The sequence below is a fragment of the Ostrea edulis genome, chromosome 7 (assembly GCF_947568905.1).
Source record: "Ostrea edulis chromosome 7, xbOstEdul1.1, whole genome shotgun sequence".
Taxonomy (NCBI): Eukaryota; Metazoa; Mollusca; class Bivalvia; order Ostreida; family Ostreidae; genus Ostrea; species Ostrea edulis.
In genome coordinates this window covers 16,590,643-16,613,331 of record NC_079170.1, presented here as the reverse complement: position 1 = coordinate 16,613,331, position 22,689 = coordinate 16,590,643, and the positions used below count along the sequence as shown (strand labels likewise).

General features: G+C 37.3%; 1 long non-coding RNA gene across 5 annotated transcripts in view; it reads left to right on the top strand.

The window, feature by feature from the left end:
- LOC130047869 (uncharacterized) overlaps positions 1-22,689 on the top strand; it is a 107,734-nt gene that overhangs the window by 1,605 nt on the left and 83,440 nt on the right. For 2 of the 5 annotated variants that reach the window (XR_008796683.1, XR_008796682.1), the window contains exons 1-3: positions 4,925-5,100; positions 11,963-12,008; positions 16,720-16,834. This is a non-coding gene — a long non-coding RNA (uncharacterized LOC130047869). Of the gene's footprint in view, positions 1-4,924; positions 5,101-11,962; positions 12,009-16,719; positions 16,835-22,689 lie in introns of those variants that run through there. The other 3 variants (XR_008796685.1, XR_008796681.1, XR_008796684.1) reach the window with 2 other exon arrangements.

Below are 22,689 nucleotides of genomic sequence, written 5' to 3'. Positions count from 1 at the left end.
TGCTTTTCAAATTTAATTTTATAAATTAAGTCAATATGATAAAGAATTGTGTAACCATAATAATGTTGTTCAAGCTAGGAAAATATGCATTATAATAATTATGAGAGCTTAGAAATAAGCTCCTATAGTCTAAGATATAAACTTGTAGCTATTTCAGACAACCATTGCAGCACCATATAGCTGTAATTGGTGCATATCTTTTGTAGAAAACAAATCTTATTTTTCCGATCATACAATAAGTAAGAATATTGAGATCCCTGTTATCATGTGCCAAAGTGTCTATATAGTAACATCGAAGACATATATAAAATAAACAGAAGGCAATCGAATCAGTTAATTATAAATCCTGAACAATCACTCTGATTCCCTCTATGTACACGACACTTCTAAGAAAAGGGTTCAGCTCCCTGCTACTTTAAACCAAACTCTCCCGCTCATATTTCAGAGAGAGAGAGAGAGAGAGAGAGAGAGAGAGAGAGAGAGACTAAATACACGTAAATATATCTATTTTTAAGGACGTTAACATTTTAGGAATTTTTTCATTCAGCAACAAATGATTGGATCCACCACATACATCAGCTCAAGAACGAAATGCACAATATACAGAGGTGCTGATAAGAAATTTGATACTTTTCGAAACATGTTGTCGAGCTTGGCGAGAGAAAGTTTTGGAGTTTGAGGCCCATGTGGGGAGCTATAGGGTGATAAAACAGAGGCTCTGAGAATAGAACATGGCTTCATCCTAGTGAAGAATAGGTTTTGATAATCTGGATCTTATTAGAAAAAATATTTAAAACTTTAGTGACCCAAGTTTGGTGAAGAAACTTTAATTTAAACTACACTTGCTGAACAAATATGAAATATTTGTTATCTTATTCACATTGTAACATATCTCAGCATAGTTTCTTAGTTAATCCCGAGTTACACATTTATATTACCGTTGTTTGAAAGAACAAGATAAAAAGTTATCAAAATCCCGAAGAACATTACGAGCTCAACATCCATCGAATTGCTATATAGAAAATGTGATCAAGTAATTTCTTATTATACTGTCAATGTTACTATGAGAATCAGACACAATTAATAAGCTTTAGAAAATCTGTGAATACTGTCTATGGATAAGAAATTCAAACTATCTTCCTATTAAGTAAATATCTACTGCATGACCATAGCTACGTACATGTATATAACCGTTAATGGGTCATTTAATGTCAAAATCGATTGGCTATAGCAATTCATGCGCGGATCCCGGATTTTTTCAGATGTGTTGAAATTGGGTACCACCCCCCCCCCCCCCCCCCCCAACACCCCGTAACTCCTAAAAAAACATACATGTAAAAGGCTTATGTTAATCCAAAGCTCAAAATCCTAAGGGGGGGGGGGGGGGGGGGGGGTAATCCTTTAGTGTATCCATGGGTTTTCACTATCGTTTACTAATTGTCAGTAAATATGATCTTCAATTATCCTGCCTGATAGATTAGTGTACAGTTTCTCTTCGATCAATTTCTAATGATGAACTAAAATTCTACCAAAGCCATGCAGTAGCTAGCATGCAATATCCATTGTATCTCAAAACTGTATATAGATACCGTATCACTTCTAAATGAAAATTTAAATTGTTTAATGTATGCAGACGATGTAGTAATATGTCAACATCAGCAGAAGGTTTACAACAGAGAATAGATATTCAGAAATAAATTGTAATGATTGGTGTTAAGAAAACAAAAATCATTGTCTCGAAAAAGGCTAGGAGAGGTTAGATTCTAGAACAATCATGTTAAATATACACCCTATTATATAAGTACTTGGGTACCTTTTTTCTGCATCTGGCAGTTTTAGTACACATTAAATCTGAACTATAAGATAAGATAGGTTTATTCCAATTTTGGGCCCAGAGGGCATAACAGTAAGACAGTTTATAAAGAAGGAAATTCAAAAAAGAAAGAAAGTTTTTTAGAAATTGAAAAAAAAAACCACCCAACTTTTTATGTTTAGCAAAGAAATTCAAACAAGCATGCATTTCATCTTTTTGCCCATGCACACAATAAAACCAATTATTTTATTAATTTTGAAATATGGCAATTAACTCCGGCTCATTAGGAGGGGAACTTCATTATTTGTTGTTATATTAAAATTAAATGTGAAAAAGTTTGTTAACGAAAGAAAAGCTTTCGTGATATTAAAGGAGAAACTGTACGGATTTTTAATACGCTTACTGATGAAAAAATCATCAAATACTGTGTTCTGAAAAGCCACCTATGTTGAATCTAATCGGGAAATTTATCTAGAACAATATATGCAACTAATAACAGTGACATAGTGTTTAAATTATAATGTGTCGTATAATCACTCCATTTTCTTTGTTGATATATGTATACATTTGTATGTATTTTCTTGCTGCCCCTTGAGAACCATTACAATGTAGTTGGAAAAGTTTTATTTCACGCTTGCTCCCACCCCACCTCAACCCCTCGTCAAGAATAACCATTCATAGAACACACCCCCCCTCCCTATTAAACTTCGTTTAGTTTAAATAATTTTCATTCCTCCCAACATGTGTGTCGCTGAATTATCCCAAGAATTAAATCTCATAAATTTTGTCAGCGTTTGCAGTGCACAGGTTCCTGAATTGTTTATCTCACTTTGTGGAATGAGTCAGCCATGATGTGTTGACTCGCGTTGTGCACTTTGATGAAGAAAATGATACTCCCATAAACTTAACGCACAGAATGTAAAAGGCAGCAAATGTATCCTGAACTGGTGTGTTTTCTCAAATTCGAAAGAGAATATTGGGTAAACTTTTATAAGAGTGTCTATAGCTACGTAAAATAGTACTTTTCATTGTCTTTACAACGATAACACACGTGCCTATTCTTTCCTAAGAGATTACGTCGGAGAGAGAGAGAGAGAGAGAGAGAGAGAGTGTGAGATGGTTACCAATCGCTGTACCTTGATTTGATAAATAAATCATGGAGTTAATAGTAAAATTTAAATCCTTGTACAAATGTAAATGTTGACACTTTATTCTTTTTTAAGTGGCTCAGGTGACCTATTGACATTGGTCTTCGTCCGTCGACGTGTGTCGAGCGTCGTCCATCGTCCGTTAACAAAGCATCTTTATAACTTCTTGAAATTGTTATCATTTTTGAAGCACCTCTAGCATAAGAGCATTGATTGTATATTGTTTAACGCCCCTCTGGAGAATCTTTCACTCATATGGATATATGTCCGGGGAAAAAAAATGTGAAAATGACATTACCACCCCTGGGGTCTAATGGGCGGGGCCAGATATGCTTGAAAAGTCTATATTTTCACAACTCTTCTATGTATTGTCAGGGGCGGATCCAGGAATTGCGGTTACGGGGCCCGGGGCGCCACTTCACGAGGGTGCGCCCCCCTCTAAATCCGCCATTGATTGTTATGATATGTACACGAAGCCCTCTATTAAAATTGTGATATCCATAGTCAAGGGTTCAGGCGCTATAGGGCCATATGGTGAAAATGTATCAAATGTAAGAAAATCTTTTCTACTCCATGCATATATTTGAGAAGGTGTCCATGAAGTGTTTGTCCTGTCACAGGCACTTGAATTTCTGTCAATAAGTCACTCATAAAGCCCATACAGAGAATCCCTCGTATAAGCCTCAATATAGTCTTTTGGGCACTTATAAATTATTATCTTTCAAAACGCATACAATTCCTATTCAATTACAGGAGAAAAATGGAAGTTTGAAGCATATTAATAATTTTAACATTCTGTTATGACTTATCCAAAATTAGGGCCTTCTCGGGCACACAGCAATTAGGAGCCATGAAATTTACAATTTAGGTAAAAAGGGGTATATATGGCACGCCAAATTCACAAATATGAGCTAAACATAGTTTCACAGTTGATAAACTAGGTTTATCGACTGTAAACTATATAGTTTACGGACCGTAAACTATAGTTAACGACGTTAATCTATATTTCACATCTGTAAACCATAGTAAACAGATAATCTATGTTTCACAAGCGTAAACTATAATTAACAATGAAAACAATCATTAGCGATTGCAAAACATAGTTTATCTGATAAATACGGTTTCACGATTGTAAACTACGGTTTACAAGTCTAAACTATTATTAACGAATGTAAATGATAGTTTACGGTTTGTAAGTTTATAGTCATTTAATGCGCCGAATTCACAAAAAAGTGATAAACACAGTTTTGTTTAATATAGTTTATGAGTAAAAATGGCAGTTAGCTATAGTTTACGATCAAAAACTATAATTAACGAATGTTAAACATAGTTTATTTGATAAATATAGTATCACAATTTGTGAAACTAGGGTTAGCAATTGTGAACTTAGTTAACGAATGTAAATTATAGTTTATAAATGTAAATCTGTATTTATCAACAAAATCTATTGTTAACGTTTATTCAAAGACAGATAAACTTGGATTAGCATTGTAAACTATAGTTTACAACCGTTAAATATAGTTTTACGGATGAAAACTATAGTTAACGAATCGTTAACTATAGTTTACGGTCCGTAAACTATAGCTTACAGTCGAGAAACTATGTTTAGCTCATTTAGTGAATTTGGCGTGCCATAGGTATATACATCGACTGTTAAATAAGGCCTCAGATTGTGACTTTTTCTTTCTGACTCGGAGTTGTTTTCAGTGATGTACAGATGTTGAGGGGGAAAATAGATATTCCAAAATAACACGTACATATATAATGACATTTTGGTGAAAATATTCAATCCCTTTGAAGCCGCCACTTTGTTTTATTCTAATTCAGAAAATGTGAAATTTCACACCTCCTAAAAAAATTGCTGTAGGTCCTAAATGATTTATATATATTTTATCTTAGAAAAGTTATTTGTTTTTGCAATTGTCTTTGGAGTGAAAAAAAAAAGATGAATGTATACATACATATTACATATGATATTATATACTATCTCAAAGTGGAAAACATTTCAAGTTTTGTGCTGTCGGGTTCGGCATACCTTATATTGCAAACTTAGTTTGGCGGTGAGACTTGAACGAGAATCCAAGAGTTACTGTGATCAAGTAATCATCATGATTAGTGATTATGTTGGGTCAGATTACGGTAATGTGTTTAGATATTTAATATTTCAGCGTTCTGTTGCAAAACACTCAGCGTTCCATGCAAACCGAAAACTCCTACCCCCTCTATATGGCTGAAGGTCCTAAAGTCGAGCGTGCCCAGTAGTCGTGCGCCATTTTGTTTGTTGTCATTGTTGGGGCCCATGCCTAAATATTACGTCATGAGGAGCTGATTTTTTAAGATAATTAAAGAGAGCATCCATATTTTTACAATGAGTGAAATATGGGAAGCAAACAGGAAGGATTGATAATAATACAATTATACACCCAAAATACCCGCCATTTTGTTAATGCTTTTTTCCCTGACTGTGAAAGCACGTGTTAATCATGCTGAACCGCAACCGGTGGCCGTACCAAGCACATGGCTAATTAGCATAATCCAATGTGAAGGTTGTGGTGTATTTCGATTGGTTTATAAGGACAAACATTTTATTTGTTCGTTTATTGAAAAGTTGGTAGTCCTTATGCATTTGGAATGTTGCTCAAAATGTCGGGAATTAGTGCATAGCCATACAAGTTATCTCTTTTAATGTTTTTAGACTTCAAAGAAAAAAAATCAAATGTTAAGTTGAGACAATACAGTCCTAGTCGACTTATCAATGTCTATCTGGCTGTCAAGGATGTGTGCATTAGTGTCCGTAAGGCAGCGAATAAGTATACGCCTAGTGTCACCATCCAAACCTTTTCACGTGGAAAGGAAATGTTCACATGGAGAAGGGCACTATGGGATTTATTTGATTTAATGTAATATTTTTCTCTATTCACTGTATGGAAGTGCAAATGCATAAAAGGAATGTGGTAAAAACGTTGCTGAACAATAAAATGTGTTTCCTTAGCCTCATTTTACTGCTACATCCGGGTGCACGACTACTGGTCCTAAACAAATATGGCTGACGTTGAACTTCACTTGTTTTGTGCCTCAACAATAAATTTGATAAACTGCTTTGGAATATTTTGAATAAAGAGAAAGTAAGATTTTAACATGGTAAGTTAAAATATCATGTGAGATTAGCTAATATTTCATTTTACTATTTCTTGAAACGAATATTTTCTTAAGCGCACGACTACTGGGCACTCAAGGGTATATGAATGAGTATGAATACATACATGCCAACTTTTAAGAATCCCCATGGGAGACTTTGCGCGCGACAACCTTTTTTCAAAGCTCAAAATTCATGACATTAAAGCATGAAAATAAATATTTGTCTTTTGAAATAAAATATCAATAAAATCATTGTAAATGTATTATATATTAATACAACATCAAGTGTGTTTGACCATTAACTATATAAAAAAAAAAACTTTGAAAGATATACATAAATATTTTATTAAAATCATTTATTCAGCAAAAAAAATCCTCTCCAACAACAAGTCGCATACATATTATCAAATAATACTTTAGGTTGCTTCCTTTTACACCATACAATAAACATTGGCTGGTCTATGTATCAAAATTTGAATTAAAGCACATGCATTTAGGTATGACTACAAAGGCAATCTTGCTTGTCTGTAAACATGGGCTTGCAGAGTCTGGTGGGTTAATCTGCATTGCAACCAGAAAAGGAGTGATCTGCCTTGCTATGAAGTTTGCGAACAAAACCTTTGCACCCATGACATCTGAAATAATTACCAGGAAAAAAACACATCAAAATATACGATTTTACTTGTAAATTAAGGCTACTTGCTAAATATAAAATTCAGTACAGACTTATGCGAATTACACATCACAAAGTATATTTAATGAATACTACACTATATAGATTATATAATACATCGCTTCAGACAGATATATTTGGATAACCTATATTCTAATAGTTGGAAAAAATATATATTTGACGTATCTTATTGCAAATTTTGAATGGTGTCAGCGAGAGGCAAAAATCGGGAATGTCCGATTGTTTGGTGGTGACACTATCATCGTTGTCATTCACGTTTGTGTAAAGGATATGCCAATTTGAAATCCGTCTTCCCGATTAATTACTATCAAAACATGCTTCGTACTGTCCAATAAACACCCCGACACAGGCAGACCAACCCGACACTATGCGACACAGGTAAACAGCAATGGCTGACTATTGTCCCGATTTCTGATTGGCCAGTTCAGAAATGACGCGGGATTTCAAATTCCGGTTGGAAATGGGGGTTTTTTGTCGTAAAATGGGAGATATTTTTAGAAAATCTGGATTTCGGGGTATTTTTGCAATCCCGATCGGGATATCGGGATTTGTCTTTTCAGTTGCTTCAAATCGGGAGAATCCCGCACAAATTGGGAAAGTTGGCATATATGTGAATGCATATATATATTCATATATAGAAGGGGTAGGAGTTTTCAATATTTGGCTTTATTGAGCGACTTATTGACAGAAATTCAGGTGCCTGCATGTGGTCCTGTGTCCATGCAAGAATTGTTTCGTGCAAAATCATGCCACATGAATACATTCATGCCAAGCCCCTAGAAACGTACAGATCTTGCAAAATGTGGAACGGAAAATGAAAAACATAGAAGTCAGGTAAATCTAATAATATTTTGAGGAGGTCAGCATTTTGTAAATTCAAAAGGCTTATGTACAAGTGAAGCAGAAATGGGAAGTCATGGTCAGAATTAGTGATGTACCGATTGTGGCCGACTTTCGATTGTCGGTCGCTCTAACAGAAACGATGTGAATAATTGATTGTCATTTTGAAAATCGAAAATCGCCGACGTCGGATTTTTTTTTTTAATAATACGAATATTCCTGTGGCGACTTATCTAAAATCAAAAATGGCTGACGAAGCCGAATCATCCACAGGAGTCGGCAATTTTATCAATAAAGTAGAAATATATGAGAAATGGGCATAAATACTACCAATGAGCTTCGTGAGTGTAGCGAGCTCGCGAAGCTCAGTGGTAGTATTTATGCCCATTTCTCATATATTTCTACTTTATTGATAAAATTGCCGACTCCTGTGAATCATCCGATAAGATTGAATGATTGAATATTGTTTAACGTTTTTCTTGAGAATCTCACTCACATGGAGACGTCACCATTGCTGGTAAAGGCCTGCAAAATTTAGGCCTGTGATCGGTGCTTACAGTCTTTCAACAGGGAGGGATCTTTATTGTGCCACACCTGTTGTGACACGGGGCTTCGGATTTTGCCTCTTACAACAAGCAAGGAGTAATGAGGCTCTATTCTAACCAGGATCCCATAAGAACAACAAAAGTCGAGAGATCTATCTCTATCCTGGGAAAATAAAATCGAAAGTATGGATTAACTTCAAAGTTCTAATTATGATTTTGGACGTCTCCAATTAACTTAATATCTAGGGTAAAACATAAAGTAAATTTAATATATTTATGCCATAAATTTGAAATCATTAAAATTAGATTATTTTTCGATTAATCAATCGAAAAGGTACATCCGATTAATCCGATTATTGATTAAATTTTTTTTCCCGATTGCCCATCACTAGTCAGAATCCACTGGTTCATTTACTTCATGCAAATGCACATGTATTTTAAAATTGTTATAACTTATTTTGAAAAACATTAAACAAGTGCTGTGGGTGCCATCCTCTTTTTGGCTTTGTCATTTTAGGACCCCCCCCCCCCCCCCCCCCCCCCCCCCCGCCTCTCTCACCGATTGTGACAGTATGTTGTAAATAATATTAATAAAACAATTATCCTGGGAAAAAAGTTGAATTTTAATTAAGCTTTTAAATTCTATTCTTTTTTTTCTTGCTTTCACCATAGGAAACAAATTCATAAACCTAACCAATGTATAAGAGCAGAAAGCATGCAGGATGCCAGTTTGAAAATTTCTGATAATTTGAATATGGAACCCGAACTTATTAGATTTTTTTATTTGAGAAATGAAGTGTACGTAAATTAAGGACTGGAATTTATCCGGAAAATTGGAGTCAGTTGAGTAACCAAAAACACGTCTTTTTTTTTTGGCCTAAAGGTTTACTTCATTTTGGATTGAATACATCAAGTGAAAGTTTGTACATTTTATCGGAGGAATCCTGTGGATCTGTGTTAGAGTTAAGTGATATTACCCGTATACAGTACCCACAGCGTTATTCTTAACATGATAAACAGTCTTCACGAAAACATTTAAAACTTGCTGGCCAGTCGGACCAGTGAACTGTCTGAATTTACTTTCCCACAGTGAAATTCACTGGCCCCCTAAATTTTCATATGTTTATCACATACATTATGGAATGCATTTTAAAATTGTACAATTAATTTACTGAAACTATGGTTATTACTCATATTTATATCCACCCTAAGACATCCTTTCTGTCGATTCCAGAAAAACAACACCGTACATGATATTTTCTCTCTCTTCACCTGCAAACAACAAGACTACAACTTCATATATTTTTCACAAACATGAAAACAGCCTGAGTGCACCTTAGGAAGTAGCCTTCTCTACCATCATCAAAGTAGCCTACTCTACTAACATCAAATGCAAATGATTAATTCTATAAACTATAGAAATTGCATAAAATCAGAGATAACTGCACTTGATGAAGTTCATTTTAATTGGACAATGCAATAAAGCAGCAATTACCGGTATACTGTGCGATACAGAATGTGGCCATTTTTGTTGTTTCAACAAGTTGTTCATTTAATATTCACATGATCAACGTACAAGTTATCTTGACAATGACAAGTATAGTTATCGTTCTTTACGAAATAAACATTAAACCACGATGTCCAAACACTTTCTTTATGTGCTGTTTTTTAATTTATTTTTATTTTGATAGTAAATTTAAGCAATTAAGACATTTAGAATATCTAAATCCAACATTATATTTAATGTGACTTACAAAAAGTCTACAAGCCCATCGGACTTCCTGATCTTTAATTTTTACTGACCCGATCGTAAAATTCACTGGCCTCGGTCTTTGGACCACTGAGTTTTCGTGAAGACTGGATAAATGATAGAACACGATACATGCATGATAGAATAGGATATATGTACGCATGATAGGATAGGATATATATATACGCACGATAGGATAGGATACACGCATGATACGATAAACAATAAATCTGATAAACGCAAAACACGATAAACAATCTTCACAATATACACAAAACATGATAAACAAACTCCACGATTGACCTGATGTATGCAAAACATGATAAATGATCTTCATGATACACGGAAAACCTGATAGAAATGTTGTGAATTTAGAAGCAATTTAGACAGAACGAAATTTTGATAGCTACAACTAGGGGTGAAATGATACAGTACCTTTTCGATTCGATTTTTGATACTTAGTCTCGATTCGATGATTTTCAATTCGATACAATAGCATGTACCAAATTCTTTATAATGCTAAGATTTTCTTATGTTTCGTTGTATTTATTGCTCTCTGCAAATAAATTCTACATAATATAAAAGCGTTTAACATAAAGCAACACTTTTATCACTTGTCCTAAAGCCGAAATGTCGCCATACTCAGGATTTAAACATTGGGGGTGCATTTTTCAACTAGACTGCATCCATTTTGATACAGCAAAGTTTACTCGTATGTTGATTGGGCAATTTTCAATTCCATTGGCTAATCAGAAACCGTGTTATCAAGAGCAATGTGTGCAATGATTTTAGAACCGTATCGAACCGAAACAGACCCTGAATAAATCGAACATCGAATCGAGACTACTACATCGCGATTCGGCCGCATCATGATGCATTGTTTCACCCCCTAGCTACAACAAGAATTGTACTTTTATCAATTATGTTAATGATGATATTAAAGAATATCATTATTCATAACTTTATATCTAAAATGTATAATATCCAAAAGAAATTTCTAATTGGAAGGTAATACACTGCATGTACATGTGTGTGCATAAATAATGAACATATATTTTACTTCTGTATTGCTGTAATAAATGGTGTATTTTTTTCAAAGATCAATATTGCATTGATTCATTTGTTGCAACTGAGAAATTTAATGATATAAGAACGTTGACAGACTTAAGCATGAAACTCTCCATCAGTAAAAAAAACATACTGAGATTCTTCATTTTACACATAAGCATATAGTCATTAGCAAATAAAATTTGTGCCAATGGAAATACCGTAAGTCAGAGGAAATGCATTCATTGATTTGAAGTTAATTTGAAGCTGGTGTTTTTTAGGGATTTATACATGAAGTTTTCAACTTCAAACAAACATACAGACAATAACAGGGTTGTGGTAAACATTTTAAACCATGGGGGCTTGTGGGTCCCTGATTTTTATAAGTTTATGTGCCCACAATTTGATCAAAGGGCCCACATTGTATGTCAATTACCAGTAAAGACCAAATAAGAATTTTTTTTAGTGACAAAAGTGAAAACATTCCGCATGCCGTGTCCAACAGTCATGGCCGATTATTAAGCGTTTTCTGCAAAAATGATCTAGATTGTTGTTTTCACATTCATGGAAGTAATGGTTCCTGTTAGTATTTCTTTCCTGGGGTTTTGAAACCCCATTGTTTATACATGGCTCTTCTAGGTCACTTATATGCTTGACGTAACTGTGCTTAGTGTCTGCTTTGCACACAACACAATCTTGTTTAGTATGACTTTTATCGAATTCAATAGGAAAGTACATCATAAAATGAAAATGTTCTGGGAGAAAATTTGGTCATCATGTGGGCAAGGTGATTTTTAATATTTTTAGTCGCCCACAGCAAATATTACTTGTGAGTGGGCGAGTGATTATCCACAACCCTGCAATAATCACCGATATCCTAATGTCCTGAAGACTGCATTAATTTACTTTATAGGCATATCAATATTAAAATATTCATCTCGCTATAAGGGGAACAATTTTCTATACATTTTGTTTTTATTTATTTAGATCAGAGCCAGTTCAATTCACACGACTTGGATGCCAACAAAGGATGGTAAGTATATAAAAGTGAGATAAGAGAGAATTTCCTTTTAGCACATAACTTTGGATTCTGATTCTTGGCTAGTCTTTGATGTTTCACCATATGATTTGTCAATGTGCAGTGATTGGGATAAGCAAATTGCTAAATGTGACAATGGCGCGTTACCAGCTAGTGTCAATGTGACATTTCTAAAATGAATGCGTCATATTGAAATTTTTATGCGACATTTTAAAATGATGAATCTGAGAGATCAGTAAATTATAATCAAAACACTAAATTAAACTGCATTGCCATAGGTAACTTTAGTTTTATTATTAGTGTTAAATTTACGTTTTGCTAAAGTAAGGATTCTCATCGTGATTGTCTGTTTTGACGTTTGTGCGTCATCGTCTCCTTCTGCTCCTACAGTGTCTACTGCCAGTACTGGCTTATCATTCAGGCAAAAATTAAAGTCAGTTTGCCCTTTGTCAGGCTTAAGAATTTTTATTCTGTGGCATCTCCAGTCCATGCGCATTAAAATTTCACTTTAACGGTATTAACCAATCAGATAACTTTTTACTGTTTGATTAGACACTATTACTAAAGTATTAACAGCGATGAAGATTTTTCAAGCACTTAATCGATATAGATTAAGTGGGAGATTAGCTCAAAAGTTGAAAAATTTGTATATCTACGAAGTCAGTGGGGAAAAGCTCAGACTAGGTATATCAATGATATGCGCCACAACGGCGCAGTGTTTCAATATTCTGTGCACCATTTTTAGCTCACCTGAGCTAAAAGCTCAAGTGAGCTTTTCTGATCACCCGTATTCCGCCGTCCGTCCGTCCGTCTGTAAACTTTTAACATTTCTGACTTCTTCTCAAAAACCACTGGGCCAATTTCAACCAAAGTTGGCATAAAGCATCCTTGGGTAAAGGGAATTCTAAATTGTTAAAATAAAGGGCTAGGCCACCTTCCAAGGGGAGATAATCAAGAAAAGGTAAAAATAGGGTAGGGTCATTAAAAAATCTTCTTCTCAAGAACCACTGGGCCAGAAAAAATGAAATTTATAGATAAGCTTTATTAGGTAGTGCAAATTTTAAATTGTTAAAATCATGGCCCCCGGGGGTCAGATGGGGCCACAATAGGGGATCAAAGTTTTACATACAAATATATAGGGAAAATCTTTAAAAATCTTCTTTTCAAGAACCACTGAGCCAGAAAAGCTGATATTTACATGAAAGCTTTCTGACATAATGCAGATTCTAAATTGTTAAAATCCTGGCCCCTGGGGGTCGGATGGGGCCACAATAGGGGATCAAAGTTTTACATACAAATATATAGTGAAAATCTTTAAAAATCTTCTTCTCGAGAACGACTGAGCCAGAAAAGCTGATATTTACATTAAAGCTTCCTGATATAGTGCAAATTCAAGTTTGTTAAAATGATGGCCCCCGGGAGTAGGATGGGCCCACAATAGGGGTTCAAAGTTTTACATACAAATATATAGAGCAAATCTTTAAAAATCTTCTCAAGAACCACTGAGCCAGAAAAGCTGATATTTACATGAAAGCTTTCTGACATAGTGCAGATTCAAGTTTGTTCAAATCATGGCCCCTGGGGGTAGGATGGGGCCACAAGGGGGGATCAAAGTTTTACATACAAATATATAGGAACAATCTTTAAATATTTTCTTCTCATGAACCATTGGGCCAAAGAAGTTCACATTTACATGCTTTCTGACATAGTGTAGATTCAAGTTTGCAAAAACTACGGCCCCCAGGGGCCATAATAAGGACTAAGGTTTTATATGCAAATATATATAGAAAGTCTTCTGATATGGACCAAAGTGACTGAGGTGAGTGATGTGGCCCATGGGCCTCTTGTTTGATTTAATGCGACTATGGCACAGGGTGCGTACTTATCCCAATAACTGATTGTGATGGTTAGTATTCTGATGTGTTCCAGTATTTAAAATAAAACCTGCTCAATGTATTTCTCGCAAATTTACCTCTGAAAACAGAAGAGTCGCAGACTCGTAGTTCATGAAATATTTCACGTAGGATAAACAAACTTATTACTGCAGTAACTGATTGTGACTTTCACAGGACCTATGGTAATGGTTCTGAAGGTCAGTCTTTGCAAAAAAGAAAAATCATCATTATATAAATATTGCATGTATTTGAGGGTAACATTGAAAATTTTCACCCCGAGAAAACCATTGTCAACCGAGGCGTAGCCGAGGTTCACAATGGGTTCTCGAGGTGTGAAAATTTCAATGTTACCCTCAAATACATGCAATATTTGTTTTATTATACTGAATGTTATGTAAACTGGAAAGCAGAAAAACTTACGTCTGTTGACATTTGATCAATCACTGTCTTGCGATATTTCGTATTTCGATGCGGGTACTCGCGTTTATTACAAACGCTCAAACGACGTCGTCTAGCAGTCTACGGCGAACCGTATGCGCATAAATTTGACGCATGTGATAATTTTTTATAATATCACCCGTTGTCAAGTACTGTTACCCGTTGCTAGATACTATCACCCTGGGGCGCGTGCTTTCTGTTCTCAGAGGGTAACAATATGTTTTTTCAAATGTTTCTCGACCAATCAGGTTCGAGTATTTTACATGAAAGTATAATAAAACTACATGTAGGACTTTTGAACAGATAATCGAAAACACTATGTCACTACACAGGACTAAATGAATTTTCACCAGTCCAAAACTTTTATCATTAATATTGATCATAATGATATACATGATATAGTGATTCATTGTTATTTTGTAAAAAAAAAAAAAAAAAAAAAAAAAATCATTATCATAAAATGAATTACAGAACTTGATTCTTCTCTTGTGAAATTACAAGCTTTCATCCAATTCAGTTCTTCAGACAGAGTTAGTCTTCAAAATATTCATCCTCATTGATCTGTTGACCCATCCATCATAACTGTAGAATAATTGGCCAAGTCTACAGATATTACAATTTTTCTTTCTGCCTTAGCTGTTGTCTTTGTGAAATTCTTGGCTGCTTTATTGTTTTTAAAAGCAAGTGCCAGGCAAGGTCAACCCCCTTGGCTTTATCTAGTTGATAAAATGTAGTCTCTCATTCTAAACAACCACATGTACGTTCCTAAATAAGGTTTGTTAAAGGGACTGGTTCACAAATTTTGATAAAAATATTTTTCATTTTTGATGTTAAATATTAAAAATATTTATAACTTATTTAATGTTGACAGCCAAAATTTGACCTTCTGAATGCAAGAATAAAAGCAATATTTTAGCCTTAAATCTGTGTTATGTAAACAAAGACTCGAGTCTTTTTATGTAAACAAACAATTTAAACAAGTGAAATATTGATTCTGTAAAATAAAGCATCTTAATTTTCAATATGCATATATATAGTCACAATTAAATTTTAACTTTTACCCCAAAAATTGTTTGAAATGTGAAAGATATAATAAACTTAGATTGATATCCATTTCTTTCCAAAATTTTGTAAACAATAGCATACCACATTCTTTTTTAACAAAACAAAACAAATAATAAACTCTCTAAAATGAGCTTCGGTGATTTTTCATGTGAAAGCGTCTAAACGATAAAATATGGAAAATAAGATTTGAAACCCAACCGATGTTGTACAACCTTCGGACATACTGACCGATTTTACCAACCAGTACATCGGTCCAAATCAATTCTCATTGGTTGTATCTGATGGTCCGGTGCTTTTGGGATAGACTGGAAGGTCCTGTAACCAGGAAAAATGAAAACAGAAATGTCACAGGGAGACATTTAAGGTTGATATACTTAACTGTAAATGATTGTTTCCAGCAAGACAACATGTCTGTTATCATAGGTTTTAGCTATTAAGATATTATTCAGATAAAAATTTTGTGTTGGAGAGTTTAAATGCATATACATTTGTACAATGTATTAAGATTTTGAAACAGCGATATAGACCCAATACGTGATCCCAAATTAAAATCCAGAACTGACTCGACTCAAAAAATTTTGAAACCGTGACAGCCCTAGTCTGGTCTAGTTCTTATCAAGTTACTGATACATTGTATCTACACATTCCATCTTGTCTTTCGCTAATTTAAATTTCGGGAGATAGAATATTGCGCCATGGAAGTCATCATTTGAACGGAAACTTAGTGATATAGTTTATTTTATGGAATTTACATACTTAGACGTTAGTAATAGTTCTATGGAGAGTTAGTATAACAGTCAAATCACTTGTTTGAAGCGAACAGCTTCCTGACATAGTACAGATTCTAGAATTCTAAAATCATGGACCCCAGGGGTAGGGTGGGGCCACAATAGGGGATCATAGTTTTACATAGAAATATATATCAGTACTCCAAGTCACATCTGCTATCAGGTCGCAAAATGGCGACCTAGAAATATTTCTGGTCGCCATTTTCAAATTTCTACTCGCCATGGTAAAAGATTTTGTAAATAATTAAGATCTACAAGTTTTTTTTTTAATTTGAATATCTTTCAAGAAAAAAATCAACACCCATGTATGCGTTTCTGAGGAGGACAGAGACTTTTTTTATACAGAAACGGCATTCAAGATGTACCAATGAAAATGTATACCATTGTCCTCCTGCTATAAGTCAACTGATGACTATAGGAAAGTTCCTCTCAAAGATCGATTCATGTTCGGGTAAGAATGCAAGGTGAAGATAACGAACAGTGATCAATCTCATAACTCCTACAATCAATACAAAATAGATAGTTGGGCAAACACGGACCCCTGGACACACCAGAGGTGGGATCAGGTGCCTAGGAGGAGTAAGCATCCCCTGTTGACCGGTCACACCCGCCGTGAGCCCCATATCCTGATCAGGTAAATATGTTTCGGTTTTTCACAATATTTCTATAAGTGTATATGCAGTCTTTTGATTGAGAAAACTTGTGCCATGCTTGCAAAAAATTTTCTTCTGATTTTTGACAAGCCAAGTTTAAACTTCATAATATTGTGAAAAATCATTTATCATGTTTTATATTTGATATTGTGAAAAATCATGTTTTATATTTGAGATTTGAAATGCAATTTTTTTATGCCCCCCCCCCCCCCCCCTCCACTGTTTCTCTTGGGACAGGAACTTTTGGAGTAGGGTCATTTTGAAAAGTTATGGTTACTTTGAATGCATACCTTATTCAAGGAAAATCTTCCTATTCCAGGAGAGCATATTCTTTGCCCTAGGGCTGTTTACAATCCTCCATAAATAAAGAACTGCATTACTAAATCAAATTAAAAAGATCCTCATTTCAATAGTCAACAATTTTTGAATGATCATATATTATATCACACAAATAAGTAACAGGCAAAAGGCTCTCAGACAAAGGTCTCTCAAGTTAATTTTTCAAAAATGTCAAGGTCACCTAGAACATATGTCTTATATATGGGGAAAAACCCTTCATTTCAACAATATTTCTACAGTTATTGATCTTTTGGACCAAGGTCACTAATCAGGTCATTTTGGAAAGGTTAAGATCACTCAGAATATCTATATGCTTATAAGTCAATAAAACTTTGCCTATAAGCTGAGAAACGCTTGCTCCAGAGTTACTGCTTGCACCTTTAATATTGTTATTAAAGTGATTTCCCCAAACAGTAAAAACAACCAAATCACTGTAGGTAGGAATCATATATAATAAATCACTGATCCAACAATAAACTTACAATTTACACATTAATACTGCTGAACTCTTGATATGGTGTTCAACTAGTCAGAACACGCGGGAAGAGAGAGAGAGAGATAAATGGGCATTCGAGCCCGTGAGCTTAAATATAGAATACCCCCCCCCCCCCCCCCCCCCCCCCAATACACTACATTCCCCCCCCCCCCCCCATTTTGTGGAGGAATGTCCCAATCCCAACAAGGTGGAGGCCATTTGCATTACACAATATCTATATAAAGCATTTACATGAAATATAATGATAATAAACCTCTTGTGATTTACAAGGTATCTAAATACAATAATTTTATTTAACATTAACTGTCCAAATTATAAAACTCAGGTATGATTGATAAAAAGTTAGACATTAAGTCCAATTCCTCTGGAATGACTGCTTCATGCCAGGCGATCCTCAGCAACATGCAGGCCTAGTCCTTCCTGGACCCAGGAACGCTGGAACACTTAAGCAGCTCACATAATCAAATGGAATGAGCATCAGGGGAATGGAATGTTCCACAACTGTTGCCTGAACAGGATACGGAAATTTCGTATTACCAGTCCTGCCAACAGTCCAAAACCTATTTGGCGCACCTCAGCCACCCTTTGGTAAACTACCCCGATTTGGCCAGGAGTCATCTCTGGCCAACTCTGAGTTGTGGGCTGTTCGTCTCGACCAATAAGCGATCAGCGGGGATCCGACTTACTCCCTGGAGTTGCTCCTGGGAGAAGTGCTGGATGAGCCCGCTGACCCCAAAAAATACAACCCTCCCTGTAGCTATCCACTCTTCCACCTGGGAGGGACCCCCAGTAAAAGAATATAGGTACAGTGGCATCCACGGGGGTACGAGTCCGATCCAAGATGTTCTGGCAGTCCAGTAGTGGCTCCCGACCCATTGGGTCAGAAGCAGCCCCCCAGAGATGGAGCACCAAGGGGGTGAGAGGAGTGACCAGCCGGCAAAACTCACTCAGTACCCACCTGGTGACCCCAGTTTGACCCCTTAAAGTAATCGAGGCCCACCTCCCCAATCACCCAGTCACTCTCCATACACCGATTCACAAGCAACTCAATGGTGTCAGACGTTACCGCTGCAACCTGTGTCGGGTGCAAGCCAACAGCAGTTACCTAACCAGGCTCTTGGGATAAATCAGCAGGTGGTGTTGGGCCATCAACATAGACAGCACACACCCAATGACCTGGACAGGAATATCCTTAGAAATCTGGAGGTATGCAAATCCCTCCATAAGGGAAACCAAGTCCATCCTCACTGACATTCGGGTGGGATGCCAGTGAGCATCAATGACTTGGATCCTTGCTGGGACTGGAGGTGCCTTGCATTCATGGGCAGGACTCAGGATGTCAACACACTCTGACTCCCAGTCCTCCCGTTGGATGGGATGAACAGGACTCGGGATGTCAACACACTCCCAGTCCTCCTGTGGAATGGGTAAACTCTGTTGCCCGATGGCTGCGGGGATGCCCGTTGTGCAGTCGGGACTGAAGTCGAGGACCTGTTGCGCCTCACGCAGGCTAGGTTACAGCATCTTGCTGGTATGGTCTATCCTGCCAAGGCTGGCGCATGTCTGGCTGCAAGCGATTCAGCAGGTCTGCTATGACGCGTGGGTGAGCCAATATCCTCACATGCTGTAACCACTCTAGGTCAAGAGCCGTCAGGGGATCCACCCCAAGGTACTCGGCCAGGTTATTGGCCATGTCATGCCATCTGGTGCCAAAACCAGCAAATACAGGCCCGAAGCCCCTCTGGACAACCGCCCCTAACTCATCGAGTGCTCGCTCATCATCCCTGCCCTCCTGGGGCAGATGGAGAAAGCGGGCAATGGTCCTGAAGAACTCGACCATCCTCGCTGGGTCCTCAATGCCAGCTGGGCAGTGTACATCATGTATATGCCGGACTGCTGGTCCACCGTCATTAAAGGTAGTGACGAAAACCCCGCTGGCGCCTCCTTTTCTTTTCTCTTTCCTTTCCCTGAAACATTCCAACAAACTTAAATAACAATGCCCCCGCACTTACAGTGGAGGACTTATCTCTGCCTAATCCCTGCTTACGACCACCCCCCAGTATGGCTCCCTCCTTACACCCCCACCAATTTGCAATCAGGGCGGTGATAACTTGTAAATTGATTGATGTTATTTTCCGTCTCCCCCACGCATGCCGGATGAAACCAGTCTTTGCAAGTTTCACACTGCACCATGAAACCACGGAGGTTTGTGTACTTGCACAGGCAGTACCGATATCGCGACTGCACCAGGCCTCTTTCGCCTCTGATCTGCCGAGTCCTAGGGTTTATTCAACGAGTCCGCTCCAAGTCGATCCACCCCAGTTCGACTTCGTGTCCTCAGGTAAGGTGCACTATCGCTGGTACTAGCCCCTTTTCCCTTTTTTTCAGAGGCTTTAGGGGCGTTGTTCGGCAACCGATTCTGAGCTTCCCCACTTACAGATTCCTTGTACTCATGATCCTTATAGTCTCGAATCCATTTTGGGATCTGCTGCAAGTTGCACGACTTGAGCATATCATGGTGCATAATATTATTTTGGCGACGTCTCCAGATTAAATAAGTTGTGTCAGACTTTACTTTAGCCACCATGCCAGGGCCCAACCATACAGACTCGACCTTACCAACATTCCACCGCCAATACACCAAATCCCTGACCTTATATTTCCTTTCATGAAGATGGAGGTCATAATCTCTTTTCATCAACTTTTGAGCAGCACACAATTTTTCCCGTGCTACTTCATGGGACAACCTGAGTGATCCCTCAAGTCCCGAAACATATTTGTCAACTACCCCTCCCCCCATTTACCAAGGATTCCCCTGGGGGAGGCCTAAACACAAGGGTGGCAGGGCTGTTCACTTCTCGCCCTAACATGAGACGATTGGGGGTATACCCCGTATGACGGTTGATTGCGGAGCACAGTGCCCCAGCCAACAAACCCAAGTGACTGTCCCAAGCCTTAACGTGGTTGTCCACATAGCACCGACCGCATCCATAAGAGTGTGGTTATAACGCTCCACCTGCCTATTGCCCGAGAGTCTGTATGACGTAGTCTGTGACTTGTGCATGACAAGCAGGTCATAGACCTTTCGGAACAACTCGCTCTCAAAGTTTCAGCCCAGGTCGGTGAAAATCTCAAATGGGATACCCGAACCGCACAAAAAATTCCTTTATTGCCGCTCGCGGTCACCTCAGCGGTCTGGGAGAGCAATGGCACACACTCGACCCACTTGGTGAAACTATCCACCATCATGAGCATATACTCATTACCCGATTCAGTGCGAGGGAGTGGTCCCAGAAAGTCCAAATGAACCTTTTCCATTGGGGTTCCCGCTTGATAACTTTTGAGCCCAGATCGCAAGGGCAGAGAACCACGTTTGTTCCAACAGCAAATGTCACACCTAAACACATAGGTTTTGATATCAGTGCACCAATAGAAGTTATCCCGAGCCCTGCCCTTTGTGCGTTGCACCCTTTGGTGCCCCAAGCTCGGGATATTGTGCAATAAAGACAAAACCTCATTACGTAAACTCCTCGGGACCAGGAGTCGGTCTGGGTCAGGGGCATTTACTTTCCATATCACGCCTTTATCGTCTAACTTGAATTGACTACTTTCTAGGTAATAGCATTTTTCCTCAGGCCCTGACAAGACTAGTTCATTTTCCCTCGGTGTTAACCTTGATTTTAGAAAGTCCATGAGGAAACGAAAAGCTGGATCAGCGTGCTGCTTTGCTGCAAGTTCTTCTGGGTCGTACGAAGCTAATGAAATACCCTTGAAATCCGACCCATTCCCTGTGGAAACCGCACTGTCCCCCGACAGCTGTCGCACGGCAAGATTTTCATCCTGGATGGTGCCCTCAACCAAACATTGCAGCGCCGAATGAGAGTCGCACACAACAGTCATACATACTTGCAGTAACCGTCCGTCTTTGAGGTTCACCCCTGAGTATGCCTGCTAGAGCGGCCCAGCTGCAAGAAACCGGTTCACAGACGGAGCTATAGAGACTCCAATTTCTCTTTGACAAAGGGCATAGAGCTGTCTTGAAATTTTACTCTCTGAGAATAGAGAGGTAAGCGGCTCTATATCATCTACCTCCTCAAAGAATTCATGCCATCGCTCATGAGCCCTTCGGCAATAACGACACCCTCCGCACGGAAGATAAAACTGTGAATGGAGAGCGCACGGTGAAAGCAAGCTGAACGAACGGTGAACGAGCGGTGAGCGAACGGAAAAATGGTAAAGTAGAACGTTTCAGGGACTGTAAGATATCTCATAAACTTTATAAAATATCTTGTATATTAAACAAGATATCTTATAAAGTTTATGATATATCTGTAAAAGATAGAAGATATCTTATAAATTTATTTTTTTAAGCTATCTTATAAAATATCTAAAATATCTCATATGTTTTATAAGAAGATATCTCATAAATGAATTTTTTAAGATATCTCATCAACTTTATGAGATATCTTATGAAATATACGGGATATCAAATATGTTTTATAAGATATCTTATACATGTTATAAAAGTAAATTCATTTTGTTATGGGTCAGAATTACCCAGCAGCAGAATTTACTAACAAAGGCAGTCAAACAAGTATGATATTTATTTGCAATTATTGAAAGAAAATTATAATAATAACAAAGTACTAACTTACAATAGGTGAACAATTAACAATGTGCGTGCCGAGTTGAATCTGTATACAAAACAAATCACAAATCGGCTGTTAATTTCCAACAAAATTCCTAAGTCCTAGTTCCAGTTATAGCATAATCCAAAATGCCTAAAGTGCTTGTCTAACCAGAGCTTATCGGCTAAATTCACATTGCATTCATATAATCAGAATAAATTTTCTGGTACATTCTTGAAAGACACAGTTCGTCATCTTTCTACTACGTGATAAACATTGAACTTTAGAACAAACTAGGTCACAGATTTCACTCTAAGTACAAGTACAGTAAAATATCTCTATCTTGAAGTCCGAGGGACCTCGATAAAAATTC